Genomic DNA, 19,685 nt, shown 5'->3' on the forward strand with positions numbered 1-19,685 from the left:
CATGGAATAGGGCTAGGAGCTTCCCTAACCCAATGAAACGCCATTCCACCAGAAGGGGCTAAGCGGAATGCCAAAATTATCCTTGCCTTCTGCCAACCCCGCTTTCCAGGTGTGCTGACTCTAGGAGGCAAAGGCGTCACCAGTCCCCTCAATATTCCTTGGCAGGGGGCTCAGCCCTCCCAATATTGAGGGCGGAGGAGGCCAAACTGCCAAAACGAGCATGGTTCAGCATCAAAGTAGGTTCTGTCTGAGCACAAGAGAGGAGGCACGGTGGCCACTGAAGCTGTGCGGAGCTGGGCAAGGCCTTCTCCAGACATCATGCCTTCTCCTGACAATGCATGTGTGATTTCACATGCACAACACAACACTAACCTCCCAATCTTTGGCCCAAGACAGCTATGCCATTTTCTGCTGCAGCCAGTAAAGGCTGGGCCTGATTTCACCCAACACCTGTGCCCTGTATTGATTATTCCCCTGCTCTCTCATACCCTCCAACATTTTGCCAGTGAAAATAGGGACGTCCTATTCCTATTATTAAGGGACGCAGGTGGCGCTGTGGGTTAAACCACAGAGCCTAGGACTTGCCGATCAGAAGGTCGGCGGTTCGAATCCCTGCGACGGGGTGAGCTCCCGTTGCTCGGTCCCTGCTCCTGCCAACCTAACAGTTTGAAAGCAAGTCAAAGTGCAAGTAGATAAATAGGTACCGCTCCAGCAGGAAGGTAAACGGCGTTTCTGTGTGCTGCTCTGGTTCGCCAGAAGCGGCTTAGTCATGCTGGCCACATGACCTGGAAGCTGTACGCCGGCTCCCTTGGCCAATAAAGCGAGATGAGCGCCGCAACCCCAGAGTTGGTCACGACTGGACCTCATGGTCAGGGTCCCTTTACCTTTATTCCTATTATTATTATTATTATTATTATTATTATTATTATTATTACCCTGAGCATCTGACTGGGTTGCCCCAGCCACTCTAGGCGGCTTCCAAAATATATAAAATCATAGTTTTTAAAAAGTCCCTATACAGGGCTGCATTCAGATGTCTTCGAAAGATTACTTAATTCCCTGGCTCCAGGGTCCCATAATTCCATACCCTCTGATGAAAACAGGGATATCTTTATATACCCGCCAACATTTCTCCAATGAAAATAGAGATGTCCTAAGGAAAGTGGGACATTCTGGGATCAAATCAGAAACTGGGACAGCTTCTGTAAATCCTAGACTGTCCCTGGAAAATAGGGACACATGGAAGGTCTGCTCTCTCAAGAACTGAGAAAAGGCTGATGGGTCTCACTTCCTTTCAGCAACCGTACTGCAGAATTCTGCACTGACAGAAGTTCATGGAAGAACTTTCTCCTTCAAAATTATAGGACGGTATCCTCCACTGAATTCAACACCAAGGAAGGACGGAAATCAAACGGTTCTCTGGTATACCAGGAAAAGGTGTTAATTGTGTTTTTAAAAAATAAAATAAAATGATGTAGGTTGTTCTCATTCATTTCCCGGCATGGCCAGCTTCCTGTTAACTACCCTCTCCCCTTTGCTGGGCTTGTTGCAAGCATATTTTCTCACCTTCAATGTCCTGAAAATTAATGTGAAAGCAAAGGAATGGTGGCATGCCTGCTCTCACAATTTAGCTGAAGAAACAATGGTGATGGATGTTTAATAGATGTGAAATATCTGTTTTTAATCTCCTGTGCCTCAGATGCTACCTTTGCAGCTGAAGGGATTATGGTGCATATTGAAAGATTGTTCCTATTTTTAATTGAGTTGCCATGTAAACAGACATTCTGACTAGTGTTACTGGTATCTTTTTGATGTTGGAAAACTGTCCCCTTGCCTTGCCTCATCTGGATCCCCGTCACAGCACGGACTGTTTCAGCAAAACAAAGAAGAATAAATTTAGCATATAGGTGACAAGCCTCCACTGCTCACTTTTAGGCGTGTTTGCTGGGGAGGTGGTCCCACTATGTTCCGTGTAACTTCCTTCATGCGAACACTGAGAACAATACTGTACAATACCAGGAAATGGGTATTTAGTGTGAGATATAAATCCTTTTGAAGAGAACAGGCCATGTATTGTGGAGTCACAGCTGTGGCCCAGTACTAAGCCAGGTGTGCTGGCTGCATTGCATAGGTTCCGCAGTTTATAGTTATAACAAGTAGGCTTGTTGAACAATACCTTGGCAGGATTTTAAGAACACTTGTAATTTGAGAGTTATTATGGGAAAAATAGGATGATTTTTTTTTTTGAGTAATAAAAATATGCAGTTGCTTTTGTTGGAAGCCACCCAGAACGATTGGGGCAACTCAGTCAGATGGGCAGGGTACAAATAATAAAATGATGACGATGACGATTGTGTCTGTTAAGGGTGTGGCCCTCAACAGCTGTACATCCCTGGCATTTTGAAGAGTGAGTTAACATGGAACACCATTAAAATACAGCGTGTTGAGCTGAAAGATTTTGTTGCTGTCATTAATGAAATACTTTTGACACAACAACAGGCACCCCGGTCGTGCTGACTAGCCCTGCCCCAATATCACAAACTCTGAGTAGAAAGACATATTCAGTATTCAATTGTTACTTCCATCAAAACTTATTTACACTGTTGAATTTATCTCAATGCTGCCAACGTTTTCAAGTGTACACAATTTCCCCCCATTTATTCAACAAACATTTTCCAATCTTCTTTAAGCGAATGTTCTTCTTGCTCTCTTATTCTATAAGTTAGATCCGCAAGCTGCGCATATTCCATCAGTTTAAGTTGCCATTCTTCTTTGGTTGGGACCTCGCTTGTTTTCCATTTTTGAGCCAGCGTGGTGTAGTGGTTAAGAGTGGTGGACTCGTAATCTGGTGAACGGGGTTCACGTCTCCGCTCCTCCACATGCAGCTGCTGGGTGACCTCGGGCTAGTCACACTTCTCTGAAGTCTCTCAGCCTCACTCACCTCACAGAGTGTTTGTTGTGGGGGAGGAAGGGAAAGGAGATTGTTAGCCACTTTGAGAATCCTTAGGGTAGTGATAAAATGGGATATCAAGTCCAAACTCCTCCGCTGCTGCTGCTGCTGCTGCTGCTTCTTCTTCTTCTTCTTCTTCTTCTTCTTCTTCTTCTTCTTCTTCTTCTTCTTCTTCTTCTTCACAAAACACGGGCCACCGTAGTGGCAAACATAAATGACCCTTTTTGACACCTGGGAATTCCCATCTGAATTATCCCCAACAAAAAGGACTCTGATTTTTTTGAGGGGGGAAAGGTACTTTTAAACATTTTTTTCCAATTCATTATAAATTATTTCCCAATACTCTTTTACCCTTTTACAGGTCCACCACTTGACCTCATTGCATCTCCCCATTGCCATTTAAACCCCACAACACCCTTGTGTGGTCAGTTAGGTTGAGAGGCAGTGACTGGCCCAAGGACACCCAGTCAGCTTCATGGCTTTGTGGGAATTTGAACCCTGGTCCAACCCTAACCACTACATCACACTGGCTTTCAAGTGTGCTAACTGATGTGTGGTTTGGAATTTAACTATCCTTCATATTCCACACTTTCCAAATGTTCTAATGGAGTTAATGGTTTTAAAAGGGGGGCATAAAAAAATCATGTTAACATGTGTGTTTTGATCAGATACACCATGCATTTAAATGCAATTTTCTTTCTTTTTAATTGCAGATTAATTCAGAAATGTGATAGAATGAATTTAAAGTGAAATGAATCAGCAGCAGATTATTTGTCCAACTCTGTTTTGGAAGAGTCCCTGTCAAATACAAAGAACTATAATAAAGAGGAGTAGGAGAAGAAGGGCAATTGTATCTGGAGAAGACTTAAAAACTCAAAATTAAGAACAGTTGCAATTCGAAAGGAACTAAAGAGAAGTGCAGAGAGCTATTGGGAGGAGGACACATGTCAGGGTTTTCTTCATTTGTTATTCTTTGCCATTCCAACTCTTTTTGGAGGGTGGTACAACGCTTTTCTTCCTGCAGCTCCCTTCTGTTCGTGCCAGCTCCAAAATTTCAAAGTGTGTTCTTGTGAATGCAGCAGGGATATTGCAGTTGTTGCTTGGTAACTGGCCGTGACATTTCAAAAATGCCTTGCTTTTCAATGAAGCTTCCCAAACTAATGATTGTAAAAGGAACAGTTGTTCTTTCAGAATCATTTTGTATCTCTCCTTCTTTTAAGCTTCTTTTCAGAGGCGAGAGTATATTTGCATCTGGGCTTGGAAAAACGTGCCCTGTCACTGGCCCCGCCTGGGAATCAAAAATCCTTTCCAAAACAAACAAGCTCCCTTTTTCCTTTGGGAGTTGATAAATTGTCGCTCAAGAGCATCGTCAGTCTTTTGGCATTTCTACTCCTCTTTTTACCCATGTTATCAGTGCCGTTCCTTGAGGAGATTCCAGGAGGTGGGTCTGTCTGCCGCCATCCACTGAATCAGACCAATTTGCTTCAGACTTCAGTTTTTGGCCAAATCCCATGAACACCCCTGCTTCAGACTATAGATAGATGTTAATATGTAGGTAAGGGCTTTTTAACAGATAATGCTTATTTTTAGATAACATTCAGGTGCATCATGTTGCAAAATAATTTACCCGCTACACATAGCATATTGTGTGTTCTGCAACTTATTTAAAGCACACAGAACAAACACTTTACAGACAAAATGATGCCCGAGTTTCAAAAATGCAAGATATGTACTTCCAAAGTGGGTTATTATCTTGCCATTCTGATATTTTGCTTCAGGTTGGCTCTGTCTTATATGTTTTTCCATGGAAGCCCGCTTATCTTAAATGGTCAGGTAAAAGGGATCTGTGAGGAGTTGTTTCTGTCTGATGCTCTGATGGGGTTAGGGCCTTAGAACTCCTCCAGTGGGGACTTCTATTTGATGCAATTCATAGGGCCCCTCATGTTGTGGTTTACCCTTAGATACACTCCCGGGGATTTCGAATCCCCATGATGGGGTGAGCTTCCGTTGCTCGCTCCCTGCTCCTGCCAACCTAGCAGTTCAAAAGAACATCAAAGTGCAAGTAGATAAATAGGTACCGCTCTGGCGGGAAGGTAAACGGCGTTTCCGTATGCTGCTCTGGTTTGCCAGAAGTGGCTTAGTCATGCTGGCCACATGACCCGGAAGCTGTACGCTGGCTCCCTTGGCCAGTAAAGCGAGATGAGCACTGCAACCCCTGAGTCGTCCACGACTGGACCTAATGATTGGGGTCCCTTTACCTTTCACTCCCAGCAGACATGTTGGAGTTAATTAGATGGCTTCACCCAGTGCCTATGCCAAATGGTTCACATCTTTATCTAATAAAGTCATGGCCTATTTGAGCCCAAAACCTATATTCTGTTGTCTTGTATGGTTATTTCACCATATAGAGAGTGATTGGGTCTTGGCACACAATTACAGTGGTACCTCGGGTTACAGATGCTTCAGGTTACAGATGCTTCAGGTTACAGACTCCGCTAACCCAGAAATAGTACCTCAGGTTAAGAACTTTGCCTCAGGATAAGAACAGAAATCGTGCAGCAGTGACGCGGCAGCAGCAGGAGGCCCCATTAGCTAAAGAGGTGTCTCAGGTCTAGAACAGTTTCAGGTTAAGAACAGACCTCCAGAACGAATTAAGTTCTTAACCCGAGGTACCACTGTACTCAATCAGCTCTTTCAGCTTTTTGTCGCAATGAAGCAATGGACCGCCACATGGTTTCCAAATCTTTCATGTTTCTGTTGTGAATAATCTACAGTTCCACTCCTCTCGTCTTTGGATGAGGCAGCCTGACAGTTCTCTTAATTTTGTTGGTTGCGTCCTTTAGAGGAAAACTCCCCCCCCCACTGGAGTGGTGGTGGTCACTCTTAATTGGCTTGACTGTCTTCTGCCCTGAAACATTATGCTAATGGAGTTGAAATTGACCGAGATAGACTAATTGCAGTGTCTTTACTATTTCTCCTTCTGATGCCAGGGAGGTGGGGAATGCTAACGACAAGAGCTGACCCATGAAGGAACAAAGCACACTGTCATTGCTCTAATTTGGAGTCTGGATCGGTGTGATCGCCGTTGCTCTCCATGTCGGCCGCTTGCTAATTGCTGCTGTCAGTTCCCAATAATGAATGACTGAGTCAGCACAGCATGGGGGGGGGGAGGAGGGCAGGGAACCCAACCCTGATTTAATGCTGTAACCATCTTAACTATGCTCTGCCTAAAGGGAGATGGGCAAAGGCTTTTCTTAGATGCTAGTGCTGTTGTTTCTTCTGTCGGCTATAGCCATTTGGTAATTATAAAGCCCACCTTAATGTGCATGATGACACACACACGGATTGCACCGGACCCCCCCTCAATCTTCGGAATGACTTGGTGCCTCTGCTAGCCACCAAGGCTACCTAATAGCACCTTCATCTTTGCAACCCACTTAAGTTGTTGAACAAAATTGTCCTTCTTTTATTATATACAGTTGTACCTAGGTTTTCAAACAGCTTGGTTCTTGAACCTTTTGGCTCCTGAACTCCGCAAACCCGGAAGTGAGTGTTCCGGTTTCTGACTATTTTTGGAAGCCAAATGTCCAATGGGGCTTCTGCAGCTTCCTATTGACTGCAGGAGCTTCAGTTTCCAAACATTTTGGAAGTCAAACAGACTTCCGGAACAGATTCCATTCAACTTCAAAGTACGACTGTATATTCTAATGTTGGTGGGGTTTCCTCTCTCTCTTTTTCTACTCTTGGCTCCCTCTGATCTGTCAGATATATATATTTTTTAAGCCAACAGCCATTGCCATTATAAAGAGAATGAGGGAGATGTTCATAGTGAGTTCCGGCACCACTTTTTCTAGAAAAATCGCACTGAAACATGCTCCTTAGCTGCTGATAAATTGATGTCAAAATTCGTAAGGCGTCTTTTTTATCCCTGCAAAATAAAATAAAAAGGGGTGCTGTGGGAATGTAAGAGAATACACTGATCTAGTGTGACTGTGGTAGGTTTGATGTACTCAACATGTAGGCAAGGCACTCCTGTGGAGATTGACTATTAACACACACACCCCATCTGTAGAAGGAAAAGGTGTAAACTGGCAGAAGTCTCTAACCCTGGTAGACAAGAATCCGTCATGGGATATCTTAGCTGCTTATTCATCTGAGAGATGCTTGAGAGACATGGTTGGAACAGCTGCTCTGAAACAGAGAAGCCAGGTCATTTTGGCAGGGATTAGTGGATTTTAAAAGTCACCGTCATTTTATCCTCCTGCCTTTCAACACAGGGAGTGCCAAAATCTGGGTGCAGCCACTGTGGAGGTTCTCTCTCAAGTTACTACCACACCTACATTAGATGCTGTTAGGGATAGAATATGAGCAGGATGTTTTAAAATATCGAGAGAGAGAGAAAGCACAACCCTTTGTATTTCCATGTGGGCTGCGAATGGCCCATGTCTGAAACTCCGAAGAGCTGTTACCAATCAATGTAAACAGTACTGAGCTCTTGAGAAAAATGGCCCATTGGTCTGGCTCGGTATAAACTTTCTACATGCACCTTAAAGATAATAGGGCAAAGTCTGAGGGTGCATGGTACACCCACCATGTTGAAGCTAAGCAGGGCTGGATTTGATTCTTAACCTGGATGGAAAACTGCCTGGGACCCTGTTAAACTAGAGGTCACCAAACTTTTGTGGCAAATAGACACATCTGGAGATTTGAGAAAGCACCATGGGTGCCAGTCATGAAATGTGGCTGTGCGGCATAACTTAAAATGGCTGCTGTAGGGGTGTGGTACAATACAAAATGGCTGCCGTGGTGTATCTGTGTGTGGCATGATGCAAATGGTTTCCACATCCAAAAGAGCAGAATAAGATATAGGGCCACGGAATAGTATGAGCGTGCCCATCATCAGTCCACCCTATGAAAGGGGTGTGAGGGAGACACCACACTTGCTCACAGAGCTGTCCAAAATGGGTGGGAGGGTGGATGTTCAATTCTGGCATCCAATGCAATGTGGACATGTTTTAAACAGGACATGTTTAACATAGGAGAGGTCGAGACAGTGCAAAGAGGAACTGAGTGAGGAGAAGAAAGTCTCTCGGGTCTTGTGGGGTTTTGAGGAGTTATTCCCTGAGACCTTTTGTGGGCATGATAGGAGGTTCTGCTAGGTACACTGGTGTCCAGAGGCACCATATTTGCAACCCCTGCTGTAAATACTGCCCTGAGTTCTATGATGAAGGATGTGGATGCAATATTTCTGCTAGGAATAGAATAAAACTGGGGTGGATGTCCATCACATTCGGTCCCCAAGTTATCAGGCAGATCCACCCTCCTGACTGCGACTCACCTTCAGGTATATTTTCCATCTCCACCAGGCTGAGTATATAAGAACATAAGAAGAGTCCTCTGGATCAAGTCACTGGCTCATACAGTCCAGCAGACTGTTCTGGTGAAGGCCAACAAGATGACCGTATGAGAAGCCCCAAAGCAGAACATGAGCAGAAGAGAACACTCTCTCCTACTGCAATTTCCAGTAAGTAGTTTTCTAAAGCATCACTGCCTTCAACCTTGGAGGCAGAGTATAGACATCATGAATGGACTGTCACATTTTTAACTGTTCTTTTAAAATTTTATATAGTCAATTAAAAGAAACTAATTAAAGAGAAATCAGCACCATTTTATTTTATTTTTTAAAAAGAAAACAACATCCCAGTTGCATCATTATACTGCATCTCTATTGAGTGAGACTTGCCTTCACATCCAAAAATCTCTCCATGTCTCTTGGTAAATTTTCTAAGCGGTTGTTTACAATCTTAGACCAAATGGTGGAAGCAGGTGTTTGCAAGAACACACAGATAGCTAAGACTAAATTATTAGCTTTTATTTCATTTATGACTCATTTCCCATGAGGCATGCTGAGGTGATCTACAATATTACCATATACCAAACAACAACATATATAAAAACAGTCTAAAAAATTGTATATATTTATTTATATAATTGGTTTTTTGAAATTGTTTTTATGTGTGCAATTGTTTTAACAGTTTTTATGTACATAACTATTTTATAAGTGGTAAATATAAACTATGTATATTTATTTATGCACACATATATGTGTGCATATATATATATATATATATATATATATATATATATATATATGCATTTATTCATTACACAATGTATATTTTTTTATTTTATTTATTAAAAATGCATTTCCATACTGCTCTATCACTAAAATATCATGGTGTTATACAATGACTACCCTCCCCCCCAAATCATTTTGAAAAGAAGATAATCATTAAGATGACTAGTTGATCAAAAGTTAAACTGCGACAAATGTCTGCAGAAAAGGTCTTCAAGAGACACCTGGATGTCAAAGAGGAGGTTGCCTGCTGAACTGCTGGAAGGGTTTTCCACAGTGACCAGTGGGACCAGTGGGACCACTAAATGCTTGACTTCTAGTTGAGGTCTTTAGGGCCTTGGTAACACAGGGGACACCAAGCAGTGCTCCTCCGGATGGTCTAAATGATCAAGCTGGGATATAAGAGTTCAGGTGATCCTGGGCACAAGTCATTCCAGCCTTTGAACCTGAACCCAGTAGCCTATGGACAGTCATTGCAGAGTTTTTAGCAGAGTTGTCACATTCTGCCAGCCACTGCCCTCCTCAGCAGCATTCAGCACCAGCTCAAACTTCAAGACCTGGACCAAGGGCAGCCCCTCACAGAGCACATTGCAGCAATCCAGTCTGAAGGTTACCAAAGTATGGAATATAGTGGCCAACTCATTCCAATCGAGATATGGCTGTAGCTGTTGAACCAGATGAAGCTGTATTACAATGATAAAAAAAATAAAATAACAACAACAAATAAAATTCATGCAGATTTGTATGATTTGATTTACATTCAGCATAGTAATAGCATTAAGGGATTGCTTATGCAACTGTCATCTTCAGCAGCTTTGCAAAAACCCACGAAGAGAGGCAGAACAATTGTGGAGAAATTGCGGTCATAAGCGGTAGAAATGTTAACAGCTTCCTGGGGATGTTTGGGCAGGGGGGAAACCTTTATATGCCATCACACAGATCCAAGCTGCTGATATGGATGCCATTTCCTACAGTGTGTGTGTGTCCTTCTCTTTCCTGTAGCTTGCAATGAAAACAGACAAGGCAGTGCTCTCATTTCCCCGAGTACCAAAGTCAACACAAGTGATATTTTGCATCCTGTGCTGCTGTACTGAACAGTGGCTGGGTGAGTCACTTAGGACCCTGGAGAGCTCCGGCTTGTGCAGTGGCGAAGCCCGGTCCGTAGTGAGCATGTGCGAAGTGGGTCTGCTCTCTTAGGGCTCGGTTAGTTACTGATATAAACAGCTGGAGGTATTCAAGTGCTGAGCTTAGAGACGAGCAGAGCTGCGAGAAGGAGGATGCAGGAGGATTACAGCTTCTGTATACTGAAATCTGGGTGGTAGAAGGAGGATTAACGGAGCAGGGCGCTGGGAGACGGATTGATCTGCTTCATAGAGCTGCAATACAGTTTTCTGGTAATATTTCGCTGGATTTGCAGAGGACTTTGCCTCTCTCAAATTGGAGTTCTGATTACATGCGCAACTATGTATGTGAGGTGAGTGTTCCTTCCCTTCTTATTGGCACGTTGAAAAGTGTTTGCAAATGTCCATCCATCACTGCCTAAGTAAGAACAGAACAACTTTCTTTCTTTCTTTTCCTTCTTCCACCGTTGTTCCTGAGCCATTAGCAAATGCATGCATTACGGAGGCAGGTATCTGTGGGGTTGATGAAAATGATCCGTGCTATCTCAAGCATGTGGTGTGTGTGTGTAGCAGGATTGTGTTGTGAAGATTGTGCTAGGAGGCTGAGGCACTGTGAAGCCTGGATTTGGTATACTTGAAAAGGGAGACCATATATGTGTGTGTGTGCAAGAGAGACTGTGTTCTGAAGAGCACAAGTAGAGCCCAGTGTTTCTCTGAAACCCCCCTACCTCAAATGCAAGCACATACATTTTTGCAGCACTTTATAAATAACATCTATCTCCATTTTTGCTTGGTTGCTATTGCAGCTCTGTAGTGTCTCTCAAACCCTCAGCCATAGGGCCTCTCGAAATATACATTTGGGATGATATTATTCCTTGCTGAAAGAAGAAGCCTTTCTGAAACTACCATTATGCAGAGCGTCATCTCACACGTTGCCCCTTAGAGAAAAACTTACTTCTGGCTGTCATGCCAGAACCATATTGGTTTGCAGAAATGATGACAAAGAAAGCAGCTTGACCTACAGTTCTGGGAGATCAAAGTAAGGAACACATTTGCAAATAGGATTTCTTCCCCTTGATTTTTTCAAGATCTTAAGTTTTATCAGATTTCCTCTTTCTCAGCCTTCCCTTAACCTCCTTTAAAAATAAAATAAAGACAGAAGTCTTAATCCTTTTGCACTGTATGTATACATTTGCCATAGCACAACTCCCCTCCTCTGTGGCTATCTCTCTTTCTCATAACAGTGTTTTCATTTTACCCTATAATTTGGCAGTTTTACCACTGACCTAGAAAAAAAAAGTGTTGATGGCAAGGTTCATGAAAACAGGCATTTTATTTCATCTCAGTTCATTCCGCTAAAGAAGGAAGGAAGCAGTTTTTAAGTCTCCAGTTTCTTCAACTCAAAGGGATTCGCTCCCCCCTCTCAATTTCAGACATCCTTATTTCCCCTGAGTAGCAACATTGGTCCTGAAAGAGGATTGTGTTTCCTTCCTCAAAATGATCTTTGCAATTAAACTTTGGCTTTCCCAGAAGAGCCTAGGAAACGGATGTTTAACCTCAGATTTAGTGAGCAGACAATGGACACCCCTGGTTCGTTTTGATACCTGAGCCGAAGTGCTCTCCTGTCATTAGTACTGCTCTCCCTGCTGGGAAAGATGGTTTGGCAGGTCCTTGAACATGGAGCTTTTAAAAGGCTTAAGTATCTGGGTGGAAAAAGAACTTGTTGCCCTATTTCTTTTCTCTCCCTGCAGCTGTCTACAGCCTCCTATGAACATTCTAGCCTCTGAAGGCACCATGATCCATCTCCTGCCCTCTGCCACCTCCATAGGCACCCAGGCACTCTCCCTCACCCCCAGTGTTCCTTCCATTTCTCCTGCACTGCTGCTTCAAGCATCTTGCTCAGAATGACTAAGACCTGATAGCCCTTTGCTACTTTGTTATCTGTTGTGGGCCTTGCTGCAGTTGCAATCCCTCCAGGCCAGGACTTAGCACAACAGTTACCAGAAATGGCCAGATCTGCTTTGAATAGGGCAGAGTGGAAGAAACACCTGTTCTGGAGCGCAGCGAAACAGGTTCTCTAGATCTACTAGCCATAAAGACTATGATGTGCCTCCACAGTGGGAGGTTGTGTGCTTCTGAATATTAGTTGCTCGAAACCACAGGAGACAAGAGTGTCCTTGCAGCTGGGTCTTGCTTGGGGGCTTCCCAGTAGAGACATGTGGTTGGCCACTGTGAGTACAGGATGCTGGACTAGATGGGCCACTGGACTGATCCAGAAGGCTCTTATTTATGTTCTTAAATCAGGGTTTCTGAAAGTGGTTGGTACTGACCTCTTGGGGGCTGACAAGATTGTTCAGAGGTTTGTGTGAATAAAAGTCCTAAGTGCTGAAAGAGGTTGGAAAAGGGCCCAGAGTGGAAATGAAGCTTATGAGATATGGTGTGAAAAATGTAGGAACTAGAAATAGGATATAAAAGGCACGGGGATGTACAGAGTGTCTCTCCCTTGCCCATGAGGAACTTCTGTATTTAATAAGGTGATTCCAAAATACAACAGCATTCCTTATTTTCCTTCCTGGTGGTGGTGACTGGTGATATTTCTTGGCTTTATTCAATTTACATTCCTAAGAATTTGCGCTGTGGTCAATTACCACTTTACAAGCTCATAAAGGGAGTCAGTGAACTGAGAAGCTTGTGAAACCCTGTCCGAGATCAGGGAGGAAGTTGGTAGCTACAATTACCAACTTCAGCACTGGATGCCACAAGGAGCAAATTCAGAGCAGTGCTGATACCCACCATCAAATGGTACTCAGTGGCATATCACTTCAGGATATAGACATTCCGCATAGCCTTCGCAACTAATAGGCAACAGAACAGGAGGGCTTCCGGAAAGCATTTGGTAGACCACCATGGACCTCAAGGTGGACTAGACGAACTGTTTACATCACCTAACAGAGCTCAGTTCTGATTAACCCTGACAGTTAAAAATAGAACTCCCATATTCAGGGGCTGTGTACCTTAAGAGCACCAGATTCTGAGGAACAAATAAAAAGGAGAGTCCTTTTCCTTTATGCCCTGTTCAAGGCCTTCCCAGAAGCATGTGATTGACCACAGAGGGAAATAAGTTGCTGGGCTAGACAGGTGAAATATACTCAGAGTCCTCAGTACATAACAACAGGCCTTTCATCTAATCCAGCAGGCCCTACCTGAAACTCTAGAGAGCCACTGTCAGTCAGTGTAGACAACTCACAGCTAGGTGGACCAATGGTCTGATGTGGTAGAAGGCAGCTCCCCATGTTCCTATTGGTAATATGACACTGGGCAGCGGCAAGCAACTTTTACATGCAAGCTTTCATAGGAGCAGTCTATCTGAGCAGCGCTAATGTGGAATGTTGGCAACAGTGTGTTCAGATTCGCTTTTGTGTCTTTCACTGGCTCTCCAATTCCATGCTCTACACTGTTGATCTGTAAGGGATAAAAGGATCCGTCAGTTTCACTTCTATCATTTTTCCAATCTGAAAGTCAGTTCCCCACATTTCTGCAGCAATTTGTGATCTTTTTGCTTGTTTAAATCCTCATGGTTATTTTTTTTTTTAGCATTATAGTGTGAATTTCTTCTAACACACACTTTTTTGGGTGTGCAGTTTTGATTAATGTACACATTTTTGCAAGCAGTTTTCCTTAATATGAATTCATGTATGCTATTTTTACTAGTATCCTTCCCCCCTAAGATATGCATTTTTGTAAACATTGTTAGATTGGAAAACTGCATCACAGCATTCAGAAAAGTGTGAATCTCAAAGGATGGCTATGTTTCGGTTTTCATACTGTTTCAGAAGGTGGAAATTTGATAGATTTGGCTTTAAAAAGCAAACTGAATTGAATTTATCCCCCATCCCTACTCATGGATAAAACACTGCTTAAAACAACAACAAATCATTTTGATTTCACTGCGCTTAGGATATTCTCTATATTACTTTTGAATGGTGTTTCTTTTTAACGTAATCCAAGTACTGTTTTTGCATGTTGGTAGATAAACATCATGTGGGGGGGAAAATCTTGATGGGTTTGGGATTTATCCTTCTTATAATATGGCAGGATAATAACTTTTAAGAAGTAGCATTGTTTTATTCTTACTGGTGTTTTCTTTGAGCATTTGCATGGATATATTTTTACAGCTGTAAGTCACATTGAGGTATTTCATGTAGTAAGCAACAAACAAAATGAATAAGACGATAATTTGTGGAAATTGCAAATGCTATTTATTTATAGACTGCTATTTCATTAAAAAAATCAAAGCTGTTTACAACAAAAAAGACATAAAACCATACTGTAAAAATCATATTTAAAAACTTGAAACAGACTATTGCAGAAAGATGAGTTTTTAATTGCCTGCATAAGCCCTAGTGAAACAGGAAAGTTTTCAGCATGCATTTAAAAGTTGAAACAGAATAAAAGTTTCCCAGAACAAGAACAATAGAACAGACCTAAGCCATATACAGCTGGCCTTTTGATATTCTCCACCTGAACTGTGGACAGAGGAACTGAAGGACAATGTGTCCCAAATTTCTCCAGGTGGAGGAGAAAATTTTCTGACAGTTTGTTTGGGGCTGAGGGGAAGGGGTCACCAGTACCAAAGGCAGAAGTAGCACAGGTTCTTTTGAGTACCCGAAGTCTCCCCACTCCTTTGGTGACCACTCCAAGCAGCAGCAAATACTGTACCAGCAAGCTGGCCAATATTTTGTATTGTCTGTAGTGTCTGAGACTTTTAGCCTTGCTCCAAGTCATGGTTGGGGGCAACTGACAACTGCCACAGAGAAAAGAAATAGTGGGGAATAGTCAAAGGAAATTCTTCAAAGTAGCTTTCTTTTTCAGCTCAACACTGGAACAGAATGCCCTAAGGGGTAGTGGGCTTCCCTTCACTGGATGCAAGGTAACCTATCAGGGATGTCATAGATGCAACCTATCAGGGATGTCATAGATGCAACCTATCAGGGATGTCATAGATGCAACCTGCATTATGGAACTTGCACTGAGGAAAGGGGTTTGACTACATGTTCTCTAAGATCTCTTCCAATGCTATGATGAGAACTCTGGTCCTTTCTTTCAACTTTGAAGGCACCACAGGAGGCTCCAGTTTTGATCAGAGCAGTGAGGAAAAGTATATTACTCTGGGATCTTTCCTCCCACTCTGTTATTAGACCTGGAAAAGGGGGAAAAAAACAACCCAAAATCAAGACTCTTGTCTTTTTCTCCTATGTAGGTCTAATAACACTTTTTGCTGGAGTGGCGAGGAATTTAGGTTGGGGGAATGGAATAGGACAGAGGTGGAGAACCTCCCTATTTGTCCAAGGGCCACATTCCCTTTTGCCATTGGTGGGTGGGGCTGCAGGAAAAATTGGGCGGGGCAAGAAATGTACAATTTATTTTTGGGACACTTGCTTTGGTTGCCCTTTCTGCACCTTCTCCAGGGCTACAATAGTTTATTTGAGATACACAGGAAGCTTCCTTATACTGAGCTAGACCATTGGTTCATCTGTCTCAATACTGTCCACATTGACTGGCAGTGACTTCCCAAGGTTTCGGATAGGGAGTCTCTCCTGGAGATGCCATGAATTGGACCCAAGACCTTCTGTGTGCAAAGTGGATGTTCTGCCTACAAATGGACTCAAAGGAATGTAAACATTGCCATATTCATGTTCCATCTCTAGGTGGGTGGTGAATGCAGCTTGTCAGTAGACTAGTGTGCATCCACAAAAATGGGAACCAAGGCATCAACTTGCGCACAGCTTGCCATCAGGATCAGGCAGCGGCTCCTTATGTGATAACACTGCACTCTCTTCCTCTCTTTTTAACGTATGTTGAGTGCCTTAAGTGCCTTCATTGTGAACAGGCAAGATAAATATATAATTAGACTTTAATAAATGCATGCATACAGCCACACATGGATTTTAGGAGTATCTGAAATGTTGGAAGACATCTCTTTGCTGCTGTAGATTTGAAGACCCAAACAGACTTGATGAGAAACCCTGATAGGGTTATGTGAAGTGTTTCCACCAGGAGAACAAAGGGTTAGTAACGCCCACACAATATAGTAATGCCCACCAACTCTGATGGCATTAGAAGAGCATTAGAATAATTCATGGCATTAAAAGAGTGATAGACTAATTAATGGAAGAGGAGGAGGCTATCAGTGGTTACTAGCACAACGGCTATGTTCTATGTTCTAGTTGCTGGGAATCACAAGTGGGGAGAATTGCTGTTGCACATAGGTCCTACTTGTGAGCTTCCCATTGGGGTTTCTGGTTGGCCATGGTGAGAACAGGACGCTGTGCTAGGTGGGCCTTTGGTCTGATCCAGCAGGGCTCTTCTTATGTTCTTCTTATTGTTTGCAGAGATGCACATGGACACACATGGACATATACTAGCATATCTAACACCTAAGTACAAGCATGTCTTTTTCTCAGATTGTCCTCATGATGTTCAAGTACCCTACAATACCTCTTTGCAGCATGGCAATAACAATGACACTTTGTGTGAACATGTGCCCTCCTTGTCACCCACATGAAATTAGGCCTAAGAACATTGGCTACAACCCTGTGTTTTTAGATATTCCTATTATTAGACAATTGAGAGCCAGGAAATATTGATGATCTACTACAAATCCCCCAGAAATCTATTAGTGGATTATGGTCAAACTTTTGGCTACCCTTGATCTTATTCCAACTAGCAGAAAATCTCCACAGTCAGGCAGAGGGGTTTTTTTTTTTTTTGTTAAAGCAGCAGTAAACACCACCCTCAAGATTTGGTTTAGATCTGTAGCCATAGCTTTTGTGAAGCAGACTGATTTGTTCCAAATCTGTGATCTGTCTGACTTGACTCATGAGTCAGGTCCAAAATCACCTTAGCGAAAAACAAATATCTGTATCCCACCGTTCATTATGAGGGGGAATCTAAAAACATCTACCTTGGTTTCCTCTTGACAGAAGTGGGTGAAATTTGCAGGCACAGGAGCTCCTCCAGAATGGATGGAACATGCCAAAATTACTGGCAGATAGCTTTCAGGGTTTTGTGTGAGTGTGCAGGCACCTTGAACTTTTATTTTTATACATTTTTTAAAAAGTCTAAACTTTTCCATTTTCTATCGGAACTGGATGCAATTTGCATGCATGGTTGACGCTTCTGAGGGATGAAGCCTGCCAACTTCCAGAGTGACAATTGCAATGCTTTCTTCAACAAGGCCATAGACTTGACCCTTCCAGGGCAGATCACTTGGCCTCTCCCATTGTTTGGTGGGCAGTCAGTATGAAAACTGCTGACATGAGAGAGGTGCCCCTGGGTCAGAAATCTGCCAAAGCACAGACAAATAGAGAGTCTTTAATTCTATTATTTTCTTCTTGTTGTTTGAAATAGGATTGGGTGCTTAATATAAACAGGAAATTATTGGAAAGGGTGAGAGGTAGGAGGAAGGAACCACCCTGTTCCAGAGAGACAGAATTTGCAATGGAGCAACAATTGCATGAGACAAAAACTATTTCACTCAACAGTCCTCACCCAAAGCACTGTGATTGGGAAGCCCAGGTAAATTCTTAAAAGCTAGGCCTGTTCTTCAAAGCAAACTCTGCCTTCCTCACATTTCCCATAAGCTACTCCAGAGTGTTCCCCTTATACAGTGGTACCTCGGTTTAAGAACAGCCCTGTTTACGAACTATTTGGCATAAGAACTCTGCAAAACCGGAAGTAGTGTTCCAGTTAGCTAACTTTATCTCTGTCTTTGAACAGAGGCCAAATGGTGGAAGAGCACCGGCAGCAGGAGGCCTCTTTGGGAAAGCGCTTCGGTTTAAGAACGGCTTCGGTTTAAGAACGGACCTCAAGAACGAATTAAGTTCGTAAACCGAAGTACCACTGTAGTCAGTTTGGTTTCACTTTTAGAACAAAGGATGTCTGCAGCAGTTTTTCTCCTACCTCTTTTTTGGGGGCCCCTAGGCAATAGGCCTGGGATCTGAGACTTTTGGGATACAGCATTGCCTCTCTGACTCAGGGTGCCTTGTTCCTATAGTGCTTCAACTCAGAAATGTAAACACACACACACTGAAGTAAGGGCATGAGACAGGAGTTGGTAATGCAGGTGAGCTGTGCAGGAGCAAGCTGGCAAGCATGCTCCAAGCAAGCTGCCGGCTAGCTCTACAGAGGCTCCTTTTATTAGCAGAAGTCAACAATTGGAAACAGTAGTGAAACCACCCTGAACTTAACCTATTTCCATCTAAGCACATTTCCAGCATTAGCAAATACATGTGTCAGCAGGTGCTTCCCTCGAATGTTCCCCCCAATACTTGATTACGTCTGTGTTCCCAGCCATGCTCCAGCCAAGCAATATGTCTAGCAAACAAATTGCGAAAGGACAAAAGGTCAGGGGGAAAACCCTGTTTTCTAGCCAAGAAGGCAAAAGGTCAGGGAAAGCAGGCATAATGCTCTGTGACATATTGTTGCACTTCTGGTGTGAGGTTTGCCTTCGCAAAGCGGCGCGTTACCTCTACAACACAAACCCCGAGGCATCTTGATTTGACTCAGGGTTATTGCACCCTTGTAATTTCCTGTCTTTCCACCTGATATCAACATTGGCAGTTGTCCATCAAGTCAAGCACCGTCTACTCTGGCTGCTAGTGGCTCTCCATTGGGTGAGGAAGGGTGAGGCCTTCCCATTCCCTGCCACCTTCTGGGCTTCATCTCAGCTAGAACTCCAGCCAGGCTCTCGATGCCTCTTTGCTTTGCTTCCCTTCGTCCTCAGGTATAAGAAACTCTGAAGCTTCACTGCCAACTGCTGTGTCTCTGCCCTGCAGTTTCTCATCTGCTTTACCAGGCCTCACTGCAGGAAGGAGAAATGGCAGGTCTTGTCTGGCTGCAAGCTCCCCTCTCAGCATTTATCCACCAGGAAGACCTGCTAGCCAGGGCTCTAATCCTGCATCCATATGGAGGGATGTACAGAGGGAAGTGGGACTGGCCCTGGTGGTCCTTCACAATTATGGTGATAATCATAGAATTGTAATGATGGGAGGGATCACACCTATGGCAGTGCAGGAGCCACAGCTAAGCAATCATAGCTTTATCATGTTGTGACGGCTACACATCCTTCTGAAGAAAGGGTAAGCCAAAGCATCTAGAAAAACAAACAAAATGCTCGGATTTGTATGTGAGCATGTTTTCCCCAGTTTGCTTTGGCTTCACGCTGAGTGATCTGCATGTACAAGTTATTATATTAATACTGACTTTCCTCCCCTAATAAAGCTGCAGGGGAAAAATGGATGTCTATATCCAGAAGGCAGGCTGGAAGCCAAAATCTATTTTGGTTAGGTCCTGAAATTATTTCCAAGCTTGAATACATTTGTTCTCAAAGAGAGCTGACAAAGTAGAAAAGCAAAATTAAATGGATCCATAGGGTTGTTACACCCCTCTCTCCCAAATAAATTGTTGATAATGTTTT

At 43.2% G+C, this 19,685-nt stretch overlaps 1 protein-coding gene across 1 annotated transcript in view; it reads left to right on the plus strand.

Moving 5' to 3' along the window:
• The first annotated feature begins 10,300 nt into the window (after positions 1-10,300).
• WSCD1 (WSC domain containing 1) overlaps positions 10,301-19,685 on the plus strand; it is a 39,439-nt gene continuing 30,054 nt past the window's right edge. Inside the window, exon 1 of the mRNA XM_083587702.1 lies at positions 10,301-10,560. The gene's annotated coding sequence lies outside the window, so the exon portion shown is untranslated. The remainder of the gene's footprint in view (positions 10,561-19,685) is intronic.

This window comes from Podarcis filfolensis (genome assembly GCF_964270895.1).
Source record: "Podarcis filfolensis genome assembly, chromosome: 15".
Taxonomy (NCBI): domain Eukaryota; kingdom Metazoa; phylum Chordata; class Lepidosauria; order Squamata; family Lacertidae; genus Podarcis; species Podarcis filfolensis.